Source organism: Salmo salar, chromosome 19, assembly GCF_965601325.2.
Source record: "Salmo salar chromosome 19, fSalSal1, whole genome shotgun sequence".
Classification (NCBI taxonomy): Eukaryota; Metazoa; Chordata; class Actinopteri; order Salmoniformes; family Salmonidae; genus Salmo; species Salmo salar.
The window spans coordinates 9,013,058-9,028,117 of NC_138309.1; positions in this window are offsets into that span (position 1 = coordinate 9,013,058).

The following is a 15,060-nucleotide window of genomic DNA, read 5'->3' on the forward strand; positions in this document are numbered from 1 at the left end:
GTTGTGTGGGGTGCATGATTCTTGTACTGAGGACACAGGGTAGGTGAAAGCAACATTTCTAAGGAATGTTGTCTGTCCTATTGTATAGTATGGGAGTATTCAACTCTTACCTACAAGGTCCAGAGCCTGCTGGTTTTCTGTTCTACCTGAATTAATTGCGCCCTGTCTAAATCATTCCCTGATTAGAGGTTATTACATTCTATTAAGATTAATTGTTTTTAGCTCCACTTTAGTAGTTATTTGAAGTTTTAGAACATTTTGTTTTTATATTTAGCTTTAGTGTGGGAGGCTAGGCTCCATGTATGTGTTGTATCATTTTTGGGGATGTCCATTCCTGCAACTGTGGGGCATTAATGCATAAGGTAATGGGTCAGGTCTAAGGTTAGGTTTAAAGGGAGACTGCGAGAATACTTAGATGCGTGACATAAACTAGTGAGTCAATATCTGTAACAACCAGGAGGGTTGAGCGACGCTAAACTTCTCTGCTATTTTGGTATCATGGCTCCTGTGTGAAACTTGCACAGATACTCTGTGTGGCAGAGTGCAGTCTTGCATGTTCTCATCTCAATGGCTGCTTTTGAGTGGATCACTTTGGAAGGTGGTGACCATATATGTTGGGGATAAATAAGTTGTCTGACTTGGACCTACATGTCAACTACATTAACTTGACAAAAATCATGTGATCAAAGATGACGTTTTGACTGCAGTCATCTGCAGTTGCTCTTCAACTTCATCCTGCAGGAATCGCCTACATTGCGTGAGGCTCTATTGTCAACCAATCATTAGGGTGTTTTTTGTTTGACCCACATGAATGTAACCAAAGACATGACTGAAGCAACCAATTTGCATAGTGTACAGTAGATATATACAAATGTGATATGAGGCTCTCACTGATTGTACAATGTCCACACATTACGGTTGCAGATTGTGTGATAAAGAATTGCAACACTCAAATGTTTCCTTTAGGGAGTGGTTGAAATTTACACAATTGTTACCTGATGGAAAATGGGGTAGGGTCATGTTTTTAAATTTCAATCGGGGAGGGTCATGTAATCCGTTACTCCCCGACCATAAATGACATGTAATCTGTTACATGTAAGGGATTACAAAAAAATGAATGAATGTTACATTACCAGCAAAACTATTGTAATCAGATTACAGATACTTTTGAAGAACTAGATTACGTCGAGGATTACTTTTAAATTCAGAAAGCATGTTTGCGGAAAAAAAAATCTTTGACACTTCTGTTTTCTCAATGACATTGAGAAAGGCGGAGCCCCACCTGTTTTGAGGCCCACATTTTTTGCAAAAACATAAAAATATATATTTTGGGGGGGACTTGCCTGTTTTGCATGTTATTTTGGCATTAATACGTGTCAAATATCAGTTTGCAAACAATGTAAAAAAATATATTGAGTTAATAAATCCGCATACAAACATGGTCTCTTTTTTTGTTTTCTTAAGGAAGCTCCGAAATGCAGGTGTTTCAGCCTAGCTCAGTGCTTTCTGTGGTGGTGGGACGGGCCAGCAGAAAATAGGAGCATTGCGCCGTGATTGGCTCAGTGTTCTGTCACTCATGGGGACCTTACGCAATCGCCAAGCTTAAGTCCTTAGAAAGGGTAGACATCCAACATTTCAGCCCTTTGGGTCCTGCCGTTGAGTTATATTAGAGTTATATTACAGGTGCCCTTCCAAGAAGGCTCAAGGTCATTGGCCACAGAAATTATGTAAAATCACATATGTACAGTAGCTTTGACTGGACTGATCATGTCAACATCTTACTTTCACAATCTTAGCTAGCAGTCATCATCATGAATCAAGTCTACTGGCAAATCCTTTTTAATCCTTGTCATATGAAGAGAAATAATGAAGAGGAAATATAGATAAAACGTATCAGTGCTCATCGGCCATTGGACATAAACATTACACACCAATTTGGAGATCGTAAATTCAACAATGAGTGGTTTGTAAGGATAGGTGACAGTGACTAACTGCAAGCATTGAAACTGGGAAAACATTTTGAACGGTCATTCAACTCGGATTTGTAAATCTGGCATCTTTCTCTTTGATGACAAAATTTGCCCACGAAGGACCACCGAGCCACTTTCCTGTTCAAGCACATCACAACAACGTGAGTCCAAAAATGCTGCTACATATATTATGTAGGATGCCAGAGAGATATGTATCCTGTAGCTAAGAAAGTAATACTAAGTGTATGTTGTGTAGTAAACTGTTCGTAGCCCATGTGCCTCACCATAATAATTTGGCCGGTGTATGCTTGTTTACTAACTTTTGTTGTACAGCTTTGACAGTGCTACTGATAGTAGTGGTGGCGCTTGGTTTGCATGTGCAAATTCAGCACACACAACATTCTGTAATAGAATTGTGTTATTTGAGGTGTCAAATTAAAAGCTTATTTAACGCGTCAAATAGTGTTATATGACGTGTATCTTTTTTGACAAACACCCAAAGGTATTTCAATGTACCTCACCCTAATAATTTGGTCTATTTTCACCTCTTAATTTCGCCTACTGTTCTAACTTGGTGGTGCACATGTAGCCTATAACCTGTTTAAGAGAAATGTAATCATTGAATATTGTAAGAGCTTTCATTGTCTGCTTATATGCCCCCTTTATTTATCGTACGGTTCTGACTTGTTGTACAGGGAGTACACTGTAAGAACAGCCCATGTTCTGAATTCTGTCGCTGTACATTTCAAAAGTGCTGAACAATTAGTTATATTGACTACGTCCGTCTTCTCTCGCTCATTAATTAATGTCTTAATCTAAATTACGGATTGCCTCTTATCCGCTTGTCGTCCTCTTATGAATATAGTTTGTACAAATCTCAATTGTCATTAGAAATCACATTTGTTTAAGCAAGTCAGCCATATCAGCTATGTTTTTTTAAAGGCAGTAAATGAGGCTGAATGAACTGTTTAGCTGCCAGACAAGGCTCCGCTGAAAGCCAGGTGTAGCAGTGGTAAGGTGTTGGGACTGCTGTTGGGACTCTGCTGTTGGGACAGCTTTATGTAGGCCCTAACAGTTTGTGAGTACCATTTGCACCATTATAGTGCAATTAATGTATTGTTTAGTGTCGTGGCTTTGCTGGCAAGCATCCCACCTATTTCCCCCCCCCCCCCCCCCCACCAAGATTTACATGCTAAAATCGCCACTGCATAGCGCATTGATGTGAATCACACTGCTCTCTCATTTAGCTATTTGCGCCTTACGAATTGTGGTTGTTGTGGACGGCTGTTCACAAATCTAAATGTGTATTCGAACCCAATAATGGTTGAATTAAAGAAGTTTAAGCTGTCTATCAATCACTGTTTTTGAAACCAGTGGACAGCCAGTTAATAATGCGCTCTTGTAATAGCTTCATAGCGTGGATCCCAGCTTATGGAATAAAAGTGGGGCTTTTATTGCTCAATATAATTTATGCTGATAAAAAAAACATATGCCTAATGGACACATGCTCAAACTCACACACTTTTGATTTACTTAAAGGGGCGATCTGTAGTTGCTACATCCATTTTTTTACTTGTAAATTATATATATACATATACAGTTGAAGTCGGAAGTTTACATACACTGAGGTTGGAGTCATTAAAACTCGTTTTTCAACCACCACAAATTTTTTGTTAACAAACTACAGCTTTGGCAAGTCGGTTAGGACATCTACTTTGTGCATGACACAAATAATTTTTCCAACAATTGTTTACAGACAGATTATTAGACTTATAATTCACTGTATGACAATTCCAGTGGGTCAGAAGTTTACATACACTAAGTTGACTGTGCCTTTAAGCAGCTTGGAAAATTCCAGAAAATTATGTCATGGCTTTTGAAGCTTCTGATAGGCTAATTGACATCATTTGAGTCAATTGGAGGTGTACCTGTGGATGGATTTCAAGGCCTACCTTCAAACACAGTGCCTCTTTGCTTGACATCATGGGAAAATCAAAATAAATCAGCCAAGACCTCAGAAAAACAATTGTAGACCTCCACAAGTCTGGTTCATCCTTGGGAGCAATTTCCAAACTGCCTGAAGGTACCACGTTCATCTGTACAAACAACAGTACGCAAGTATAAACACCATGGGACCACGCAGCCGTCATAACGCTCAGGAAGGAGACGAGTTCTGTCTCCTAAAGATGAACGTACTTTGGTGCGAAAAGTGCAAATCAATCCCAGAACAACAGCAAAGGACCTTGTGAAGATACTGGAGGAAACAGGTACAAAACTAACTATATCCACAGTAAAACGAGTCCTATATTGACATAACCTGAAAGGGCGCTCAGCAAGGAAGAAGCCACTGCTCCAAAACCGCCATAAAAAACCCAGGCTACGGTTTGCAACTGCACATGGAGACAAAGATCGTACTTTTTGAAGAAATGTCCTCTGGTCTGATGAAAAATAAATAGAGCTGTTTAGCCATAATGGTTATCGTTATGTTTGGAGGAAAAAGGGAGAGGCTTGCAAGCCGAAGAACACCATCCCAACCGTGAAGCACGGGGGTGGCAGCATCATGTTGTGGGGGTGCTTTGCAGCAGGAGGGACTGGTGCACTTCACAAAATAGATGGCATCATGTGGAAGGAAAATTACGTGGATATATTGAAGCAACATCTCAAGACATCAGTCAGGAAGTTAATACTTGGTCGCAAATGGGTCTTCCAAATGGACAATGACCCCAAGCATACTTCCAAAGTTGTGGCAAAATGGCTTAAGGACAACAAAGTCAAGGTATTGGAGTGGCCATCACAAAGCCCTGACCTCAACCTATAGAAAATTTGTGGCAGAACTGAAAAAGCTTGTGCGAGGAAGGAGGCCTACAAACCTCACTCAGTTACACCAGCTCTGTCAGGAGGAATGGGCCAAAATTCACCTAACTTATTGTGAAAGCCTACCCGAAACATTTGACCCAAGTTAAACAATTTAAAGGCAGTGCTACCAAATACTAATTGAGTGTATGTAAACTTCTGACCCACTGGGAATGTGATGAAAAAAATAAAAGCTGAAATAAATAATTCTCTCTACTATTATTCTGACATTTCACATTCTTAAAATTAAGTTGTGATCCTAACTGACCTAAGACAGGGACTTTTTACTATGATTAAATGTCAGGAATTGTGAAAAACTGAGTTTAAATGTATTTGGATAATGTGTATGTAAACTTCCGACTTCAACTGTATATATATCCATAGCTCTATCTATTAATCTGAGAGTGGTTACATTTCTCCAGGCCCATCCCTCAGCTTTTAACCAAAACAGAGTCGGGGTGGCCATTTTGTTATTGTTTCATCTGTGGATTTGTCCTTTAAACAGCTGCATATTATCAAGATATGAAAGTGTCACCAACAAAAAGGTAAACAATAAGCCTATAGCAAATGCAGCATATGGTATTAATTTTTCACATGTCAAAAGCACTTTTCAGTAGTGCTGAAAGCACGCCATTCCATGAGCGCAGCATTTATTTTTAAACTCAATCAATGAGCCCAATCCGTCCTCCATGACAACAAAATCATAAACAACACAGTAGGGCTGGCTAATAAGTCCTTTATGCTCAGGTAAAACAATTTGGCTCATCTATACTTCCATATCTACAAGTCCTATTCTTGAAGATCAAGGGGTATAACATTTATTGGAATGACTGTAATTCTGATAACTTTATATTAAAAACCAAAGTCTATCATTTTATTGTATTATTATATGTAGTAGAAAGTGATTGGTTACAAGAAGCCATCTTAACCAACTCATAAAGTAAAATGTATCATCCATATATGGCCAGCTATGTAAACTTTAATATTGATTTATCCTGCAATAGATGTTGTTCAATTGGTAACATAAATGTTGGTATTTTTCTAATGCTTCTTAAGGGGAAAGTAATCTTAAAGTATTTTTTTATTTATTTAACTAGGCAAGTCAGTTAAGAACAAATTCTTATTTACAATGATGGCCAAACCCTAACCCGACAGCACTGGGCCAATTGTGCGCCGCTCTATGGCACTCCCAATCACGGCTGATTGTGATTTAGCCTGGAATCGAACCAGGGTCTGTAGTGACACCTCTAGCACTGAGATGCAGTGCCTTAGACCACTGCACCACTCGGGAGTCCTGAATGTAATCAGATTACGTTACTGAGTTTGGGTAATCCAAAAGTTACGTTACTGATTTCAATTTTGGATAGGTAACTAGTAACTGTAACGGATTACATTTAGAAAGAAACCGACCCAACCCTGTTGTTAATCAATTAAACGTCATATTGCTCAGTGTTTGAGAATTAGTTGCATATTATATCTCTGTGTGCCCGATGCTGCACCTCATCCCTGATTCTCTGCTGGGCGCGCAATATCAAGTGCTCAATTAAATGATCCATAGCCTATATATAGGCCTATACTATACAAAGAGTATGCTCGGAGAAGCACAGGGCAAAGTTATATATTTTTAAACGTACTTCCTTCCCAAGTTTTTCTGCTGCTGGGATGGTGTATATAAAACTAGGTTACACAGCATTACACACGCCAATGGATAGGCTATCACAATCATGAGCCCTGCCCTGCTCTTGCTGATGTGAACCCTTTAGTAATGCCTAACCAATGGCTGTGCTGTTTATGCTGGCACTTCAGGAGGCAAGTCAAAGGCTTCTTCCAAAAATATTTTATTTGTCAAAATAATGCAATATCTGTGTGTGCGGACTAGGCCTACTGATGTCCTCTTCACTTTCAGACGGAGAGCGTGAAGATGAGGAGGACCGGAGATAAGCTTGCTACTGCTGTAATTGATTTGAATAAAAACATTGTTACGTTGACCATAATGAAGCTATTTATCAGAGTTATTGACATCACAATAAGCCATATTCTAGTAATTGACATAACTTACATTACTATCTTACTTTTAATTTGACTTTAGGCTACTAACAACAAGACTGCTTTGTGTTGGAGCCTATTTCTTCCTATTCAAAAAATAAGAGGTAGGTGTCACAGGCCGGCTCATAGCCTGTGGCAAAAAAGAGGGGACATCAACAACAGGTATAGGCCAATTCAAAAAGTTCTTTATTGTAAAACAAAACTATTAACTCTAAACAAAGGAAAAGGAATGAGGTGTGGAAATGTCATAATGTAAGGTGCATGGATGCGTGAATATGTGTGTGTGAACATGACTAAGTGGAAACTAAATAAACCAACAAAGGAACAAACAAAACAGGATCATACCTGGAGGAGCAGGGAGAGAGAGAGAGAGAGAGAGGTTAGTGGAGTAGTTTTATACCCTGAGCCCAGGTGGCTCCAATCAACACCAGCTCCAATCACTAATGACCCTCCTCTGCCTGCAGGAGGAACCGCCCCTGCACTGCAGAGGAGGAGCCGTGACATAGGCAACCTGTTTGACAGACAAAATTATAGTCTGAAATCTATAGATTTTGTCAGCCAATTCCTTCAGTCACCATGCACCCCTTAAATATCTTGGTGTCAGTGAAGAGCTTGGTGTGTTAAGTTAAAACCAGGGCTCGAATTGAGGGGGTGTGTGAGGGTATGTGAGGGTATTGTGGCTTTTGTTAAAGAAAATGGTTACACTGTAACGGCTGTTGAATGGAGTAGACCAAGGCGCAGCGTGGTTAGTGTTCATCATAATATTTTATTAATGGAACACTTACAACAAAACAAGAAACGAACGACAACCAAAACAGTTCTGTCAGGTAAACACTAAACACAAATTAACTACCCACAAAACCCCAAAGGAAAACAGGCTGCCTAAGTATGGCTCCCAATCAGAGACAACGATGTACAGCTGTCCCTGATTGAGAGCCATACCAGGCCAAAACAAAGAAATACAAAGCATAGAAAAAAGGACATAGAATGCCCACCCAAATCACACCCTGACCAAACCTAAATAGAGACATAAAAAGGCTCTCTCAGGTCAGGGCGTGACATACACTATATATACAAGAGTATATGGACAACCCTAAAAATGTGTGGATTTGGCTGTTTCAGCAACATGTATAAAATCGAGCACACAACCATGCAATCTCCATAGACAAACATTGGCAGTAGAATGGCCTTACTGAAGAGCTCAGTGACTTTCAACATGGCACCATCATAGGATGCCACCTTTCCAACAAGTAACTTCTTAAAATGTATGCCCAGCTAGAGCTGCCCCGGTCAACTGTAAGTGATGTTATTATGAAGTAGAAACGGCTCAGCCTGCAAAGTGGTAGGCCACACAAGCTCACAGAATGGGACCGCTGAGTGCTGAAGTGGGTAGCGTGTAAATATCATCTGTCCTCAGTTGCAACACTCACGACCGAGTTCCAAACTACCTCTGGAAGCAAGCTCTCCGTTCATCAGGAGCTTCATGAAATGGGTTTCCATGGCTGAGCAGCCACTCACAAGCCTAAGATCACCATGCACAATGCCAAGCGCCGTCTGGAGTGGTGTAAAGCTCGCCGCCATTGGACTCTGGAGCAGTGGAAACGCATTCTCTGAAGTGGTGAATCATGTTTCAACATCTGTCAGTCTGACAGGCAAATCTGAGTTTGGCAGATGCCAGGAGAACGCTACCTGCCCGAATGCATAGTGCCAACTGTAAAGCTTGGTGGAGGACGAAAAATAGTCTGCAGCTGTTTTTCATTACATTTACATTTGAGTCATTTAGCAGACGCTCTTATCCAGAGCGACTTACAGTAGTGAATACATACATTTCATGCATTTCTTTCTTGTACTGGCCCCCGTGGGAATCGAACCCACAACCCTGGCGTTGCACACACCATGCTGGCGTTGCAAACACCATGCTCTACCAACTGAGCCACAGGGAAGGCCGGTTAGGTTCATGGTTCGGGCTAGGCCCCTTAGTTCCAGTGAAGGGAAATCTTAATGCTACAGCATACAATGACATTCTAGACGATTCTGTGATTCCAACTTTGTGGCAACAGTTTGGGAAAAGCCCTTTCCTGTTTCAGCATGACAATGCCCCCATACAGAAATGGTTTGTCGAGATTCGTGTGGAAGAACTTGGCTGGCCTGCACATGACCTCCACCCCATCGAACACCTTTGGGATGAATTGGAACTCCAACTGTGAGCCAGGCCTAATCGCCCAACATCAGTGCCTGACCTCCCTAATGCTCTTGTGGCTGAATGGAAGCAAGTCCCCACAGCAATGTTTCAACATCTTGTGGAACACATTCCCAGAAGAGTGGAGGCTGTTATAGCAGCAAAGGGGGAACCGTCTTCATATTAATGCCCATGATTTTGGAATGAGTGTATGATCCCTTATTAATGTTAAATCCACTTCAATCAGTTTAGATGAAGGGGAGGAGACAGTTTAGACATGGATTGTGTATGTGTGCCATTCAGAGGGTGAATGGGCAAGACAAAATATTGAAGTGCCTTTGAATGGCGCATGGTAGTAGGTGCCATGTGTAGTTTTGAGTGTGCCAAGAACTGCAACGCTGCTGGGTTTTTCACGCTTAACAGTTTCCTGTGTGTATCAAGAATGGTCTACCAGCCAATGGATTTCCAGCCAATTTGACACAACTGTGGGAAGCATTCGGGTCAACATGGGCCAGCATCCCTGTGGAACACTTTCTGAGGGCAAATTGGGGGTGCAACTCAATATTAGGAAGGAGTTCCTAATATTTTGTGCACTTAGTGTATAACAATGCTTTAGTCCACAATTCTTTATGCTAGAAACAAGCTGTAAAATGCAGGGGAAAGACGTGACTCCGATGCATATAGAATATATTTGGTTTGTCTCTATGACATGCAGAGGCTGCGTTACAACCTATAGCTGAGGAGACAAACAATTTACTTTGCTTGGGATGTAAAGTGTGAAAATGTCACTATTAATTGACGCTCAACACTTCAGCAGGCTATTAAACAACATACTAACTCTAAATCAGTCAGGATAAAGCCATATAGCCTACCAAGGCACAAACATGTATTATTTAGGCTATATTTTAATTATTTCAAGGCTATAGACTACCATTTATTAAATAAATTGTGAAGCATTTGTTACACGCTAGAGACCTCAAACTCAACTCTGGACCTCGAAGCCAGTTCCACTGCATTTTTTAAATTGTTCCCCTCTAACCAGGGACTAATTTAGACACCAGGTGCTTGCAATTAAATATCAGGTAGAACAGAAAACCAGCAGGCTCCCGACTTCGTAAAGTAAGAGTTGAATAGCCCTGCGCTAGAGCCTGGCAGCAGCGCTCAGCATTGCAACAACGTGCCTATACATTTCGCATTTAGGATCATGAGATGAGCTATGCATTCTAATTTAGCCTAGAACATACTCTTATATTCCCATGCCCTAATCACAGTCAACACAAATCTATTTTGTAACAACAATATCATGGAATAAAATATAATACATTTGAAAATGATATATAATGCTTTTTCTTGAATTCATTGATGATCAGATACTTCAGTTGTAATTGGTTCTGTTGTGCTCAATTTTTACAGTTGATAGACAACTTTAGCACTGTCCCAAACTTAGACAATCCTATTTTTTTAACAATAGCTTGTATAGAAATCAAAACATATCTGGTGCTGCTCATTAGTTGTCATGCTCTGTTGTGGTATTATAACAGATTCTGCTAGTTATGTAAAAGGATGTAGAATTGCATGAAATGCGTTTATAAAAGGCAATTTTTTCTCAAACTGCAAATAAGATGAAAGGTTAATGCAGTGATTTTATTATAATAAAGATTTTTCACCCCTATCATTGTTTGCGTGGTCTGCGAAACCACAACCACAACCACAACCACAACCATGTAATGCTTACAAAACGAAGATCCATTTCTAAAACGGCATACAGCAGGCTCTGGTCTATCCTAGGAGTGAGGGTAAACAGTATGCATGTTCTCTGCTATCCACTTCATATATATATATATATTTTACTGAAGGGAGGGCCATCCATTTTCATTTCAGAGAGGTCCAATTTTCTCCGGGTATGCCTCATTATAAATAATGTACAGTCACTTAACTTGTCCAGTGATTTATTGTCGACATTTAAAAAGTTTGCATTGAAAATAGATGCGACAATTTCCTGCAAGGGTGCATTTCCATTTAACTATCATGTGTCGATAAAAACTGGTAGACATAATGAAGTCACACCAAAATGTTTCCATTACCATTTAGGCAAATGAATAAATTGGCGACAGCCTGTATGCCCTCCTAAATAACTGTTTCATGTCTCAGGTAGCCCGCGAAAGCCGGCATGGATAGAATGCAGTAATTGACTCATATACAGTGCATTCGGAAAGTATTCAGACCCCTTCCCCTTTTCCACATTTTGTTACGTTACAGCGTTATTCTAAAATGGATAAATAAAATGTTTTCCTCATCAATTTACACACAATACCCCATAATGACAAAGTGAAAACAGGTTTTTAGACATTTTTGCACATTAATAAAAAACAGAAATAACTTCTTTACATAAGTATTCAGACCCTTTGCTATGAGACTCGAACTTGAGCTCAGGTGCATCCTGTTTCCATTGATCATCCTTGAGATGTTTCTACAACTTGATTGGAGTCCACCTGTGTTAAAAGGCACACACCTGTCTATATAAGGTCCCACGGTTGACAGTGCATGTCAGAGCCATAACCAAGCCATTAGGTCGAAGGAATTGTCCATAGAGCTCCAAGACAGGATTGTGTAGAGGCACAGATCTGGGGAAGGGTACCAAAACAATTCTGCGGGATTGAAGGTCCCCAAGAATACAGTGGACTCCATTTTTCTTAAAAGGAAGAAGTTCGGAACTACCAAGACTCTTCCTACAGCTGGCTGCCTGGCCAAACTGAGCAATCGGGGGAGAAGGGCGTTTCTCAGGGAGGTGACCAAGAACCCGATGGTCACTCTGACAGAGCTCTAGAGTTCCTCTGTGGAGATGGGAGAACCTTCAAGAAGGACAACCATCTCTGCAGCACTCCACCAATCAGGCCTTTATGGTAGAGTGGCCAGATGCAAGCCACTTCTCAGTAAAAGGCACATGATGGCCCGCTTGGAGTTTGGCACCTAAAGAATTCTCAGCCCATGAGAAACAAGATTCTCTGGACTGATGAAACCAAGATTGAACTCTTGGCCTGAATGCCATGCGTCACATCTTGAGGAAACCTGGCATCATCCCTACGGTGAAGCATGGTGGTGGCAGCATCATGTTGTGGGGATGTTTTTTAGCAGCAGGGACTGGGAGATTAGTCAGGATCGAGGGAAAGATGAACGGAGCAAAGTACAGAGATTCTTGATGAAAACCTGCTCCAGAAAACTCGGGACCTCAGACTGGGGCGAAGGTTCATCTTCCAACAGGACAACGACCCTAAGTACACAGCCAAGACAACGCAGTGGCTTCAGGATAAGTCTCGAAATGTCCACGAGTGGCCCAGCCAGAGCCCGGACTTGAACCCAATCTAACATCTCTGGAGAGACCTGAAAATAGCTGTGCAGCGACGCTCCCCATCCAACCTGACATAGCTTGAGAGGATCTGCAGAGAAGATTGGGAGAAACTCCCCAAATACAGGTGTGCCAAGCTTGTAGTGTCATACCCAAGAAGACCCGAGGCAGTAATCGCTGCAAAAGGTGATTCAACAAAGTCCAGAGTAAAGGGTCTGAATAGTTATTTAAATGTCATATTTCCATTTTTAATACATTTGCAAAAATGCCTGTTTTTGCTTTGTCATTATGGGGTATTGTGTGTAGATTGATGAGAAAAAACAATTTAATACATTTTAGAATAAGGCTGTAACTTAAATTTCCACAGGCAGTGCCATGGTGAAACTTGCAATCCTGTAGATTTGAAATAGTTGGATGGTGAAACTTAATAGCCAATCAGAAAGGCAAGGCAAAGCAATTCGGGCATTCTTGAAAGTCAGGATAATCCTTGTCCTGCAAAGAAACATTATTTTTATAGTAATTCTTTTTAATTTTGCAAGCAGTAGGCATTTCGAATTAAATGTGGAGTGGAGCTTATAGCTACGTATTCGGCAATCATAATTTATCCGAAAAACACAGTCTGCAACATTTGTTGCAATAAAGAAATAAAAAAATCCACCTATCGAACTCATAAAAATGTTGTCTGTCTTTAGAAAATGTCTCCTATATCTGGCGTTTCCATTACACAAGTCGCAATGTTTTTTGTTGTTGCGAAATTGCTTTTGTAGAAGTGTGTGCCTGTGTCAATGGAAACCTGCCTAATGCCATGTTGATCTGAGCCTTGCTTTTGGAAAACCACTCCTTGACCATCGTCTACAGTCGGTTGCTTTAGCCTTACTACTCAAACGCTCCCAGTATCTGGGTGCTGCTTATGGTAACATCATCTAGCTGAGTCTACCTTTCAATTATAAAGTCAATCTTAAAAAACCTCTTAAGGATCGGACCCTTTTTTCAATTTACGCCTAAAATGACGTACCCAAATCTAACTGCCTGTAGCTCAGGCCCTGAAGCAAGGATATGCATATTCTTGATACCATTTGAAAGGAAACACTTGTGGAAATGTGAAAGGAATGTAGGAAAATATAACACATTAGATCTGGTCAAAGATAATACAAAGAAAAAACAACCTTTTTTGTGTGTACCATCATCTTTGAAATGTAAGAGAAAGACCATAATGTATTATTCCAACCCTGGTGCAATTTAGATTTTGGCCACTAGATGGCAGCAGGGTATGCACAACGTTTTAGACTGATCCAATGAACCATTGCATTTCTGTTCAAAATTTTGTATCACGACTGCCCAAATGTGCCTAATTTGTTTATTAAAAACTTTTCAAGTTCAAAACTGTGCACTCTCCTCAAACAATAGCATGGCATTCTTTCACTGTAATAGCTACTGTTAATTGGACAGTGCAGGTAGATTAACAAGAATTTAAGCTTTCTGCCAATATCAGATATGTCTATGTTCTGGGAAATGTTCTTGTTATTTACAACCTCATGCTAATCATTCGTCATTAGTTTTAGTTTCAGTTCTAGTTTACTTTACTTTAATAACCTTGAGGGGAACAATGAAAAAAAGCAGTGGAACTGGCTTTGAGGTTCAGAGTTGAATTTGAGGGCTATAGAACACATGAGATGTGGTTTGTAAAATGAAAATATTGAATGTTTTGTGCATACTGTAGACACTACTACCACAGATAGAACAATGAGACAGATATATCTGTCATTGAAAATATTTCACTGGATGTATAAATGTGAAGCATCCGCTTGGCGTTTCCAAAGCCAAGTGTCTGGCAGTGGGAAGAGGTGTCATACTTGAGTAAAAGTAAAGATACCTTAATATAAAATGACTCAAGTAAAAGTAACCCAGTAAAATACTACTTGAGTAAAAGTATAAAAGTATAAGATTTTAAATGTACTTAAGTACAGTGGTGGAAAAAGTACTCAATTGTCATACTTGTACAAAGTAAAAGTAAATGCTATCCATCAAATTCCTTATATTTAGCAAACCAGATGGCACAATTTCCTTTTTTATAACTTTTTTTGACAGCTAGTGGCAACTCCAACATTCAGACATAATTTACAAAGGAAGCATTTATGTTAAGTGAGTCTCTTGATAAGTGTGTGAATTTGATATTTTTCCTGCACTGCTTAGCATGTAAATTGTAACTAGTACTTTTTGGTGTCAGGGAAAATGTATGGAGTAAAAAGCCCATCATTTTCTTTAGGAATGTAGTGAAGTAATTGTAATTGCCAAAATTGTTGCAACCCCTATTACTAGCCTGTTCAACCTCTCTTTCGTATCGTCTGAGATTCCCAAAGATTGGAAAGCTGCAGCGGTCATCCCCCTCTTCAAAGGGGGTGACACTCTAGACCCAAACTGCTACAGACCTATATCTATCCTACCCTGTCTTTCTAAGGTCTTCGAAAGCCAAGTTAACAGAACACCGACCATTTCGAATCCCACTGTACCTTTTCCGCTATGCAATCTGGTTTCAGAGCTGGTCATGGGTGCACCTCAGCCACGCTCAAGGTCCTAAACGACATCATAACCACCATCGATAAGAGACATTACTGTGCAGCCGTATTCATCGACCTGGCCAAGGCTTTCGACTCTGTCAATCACCA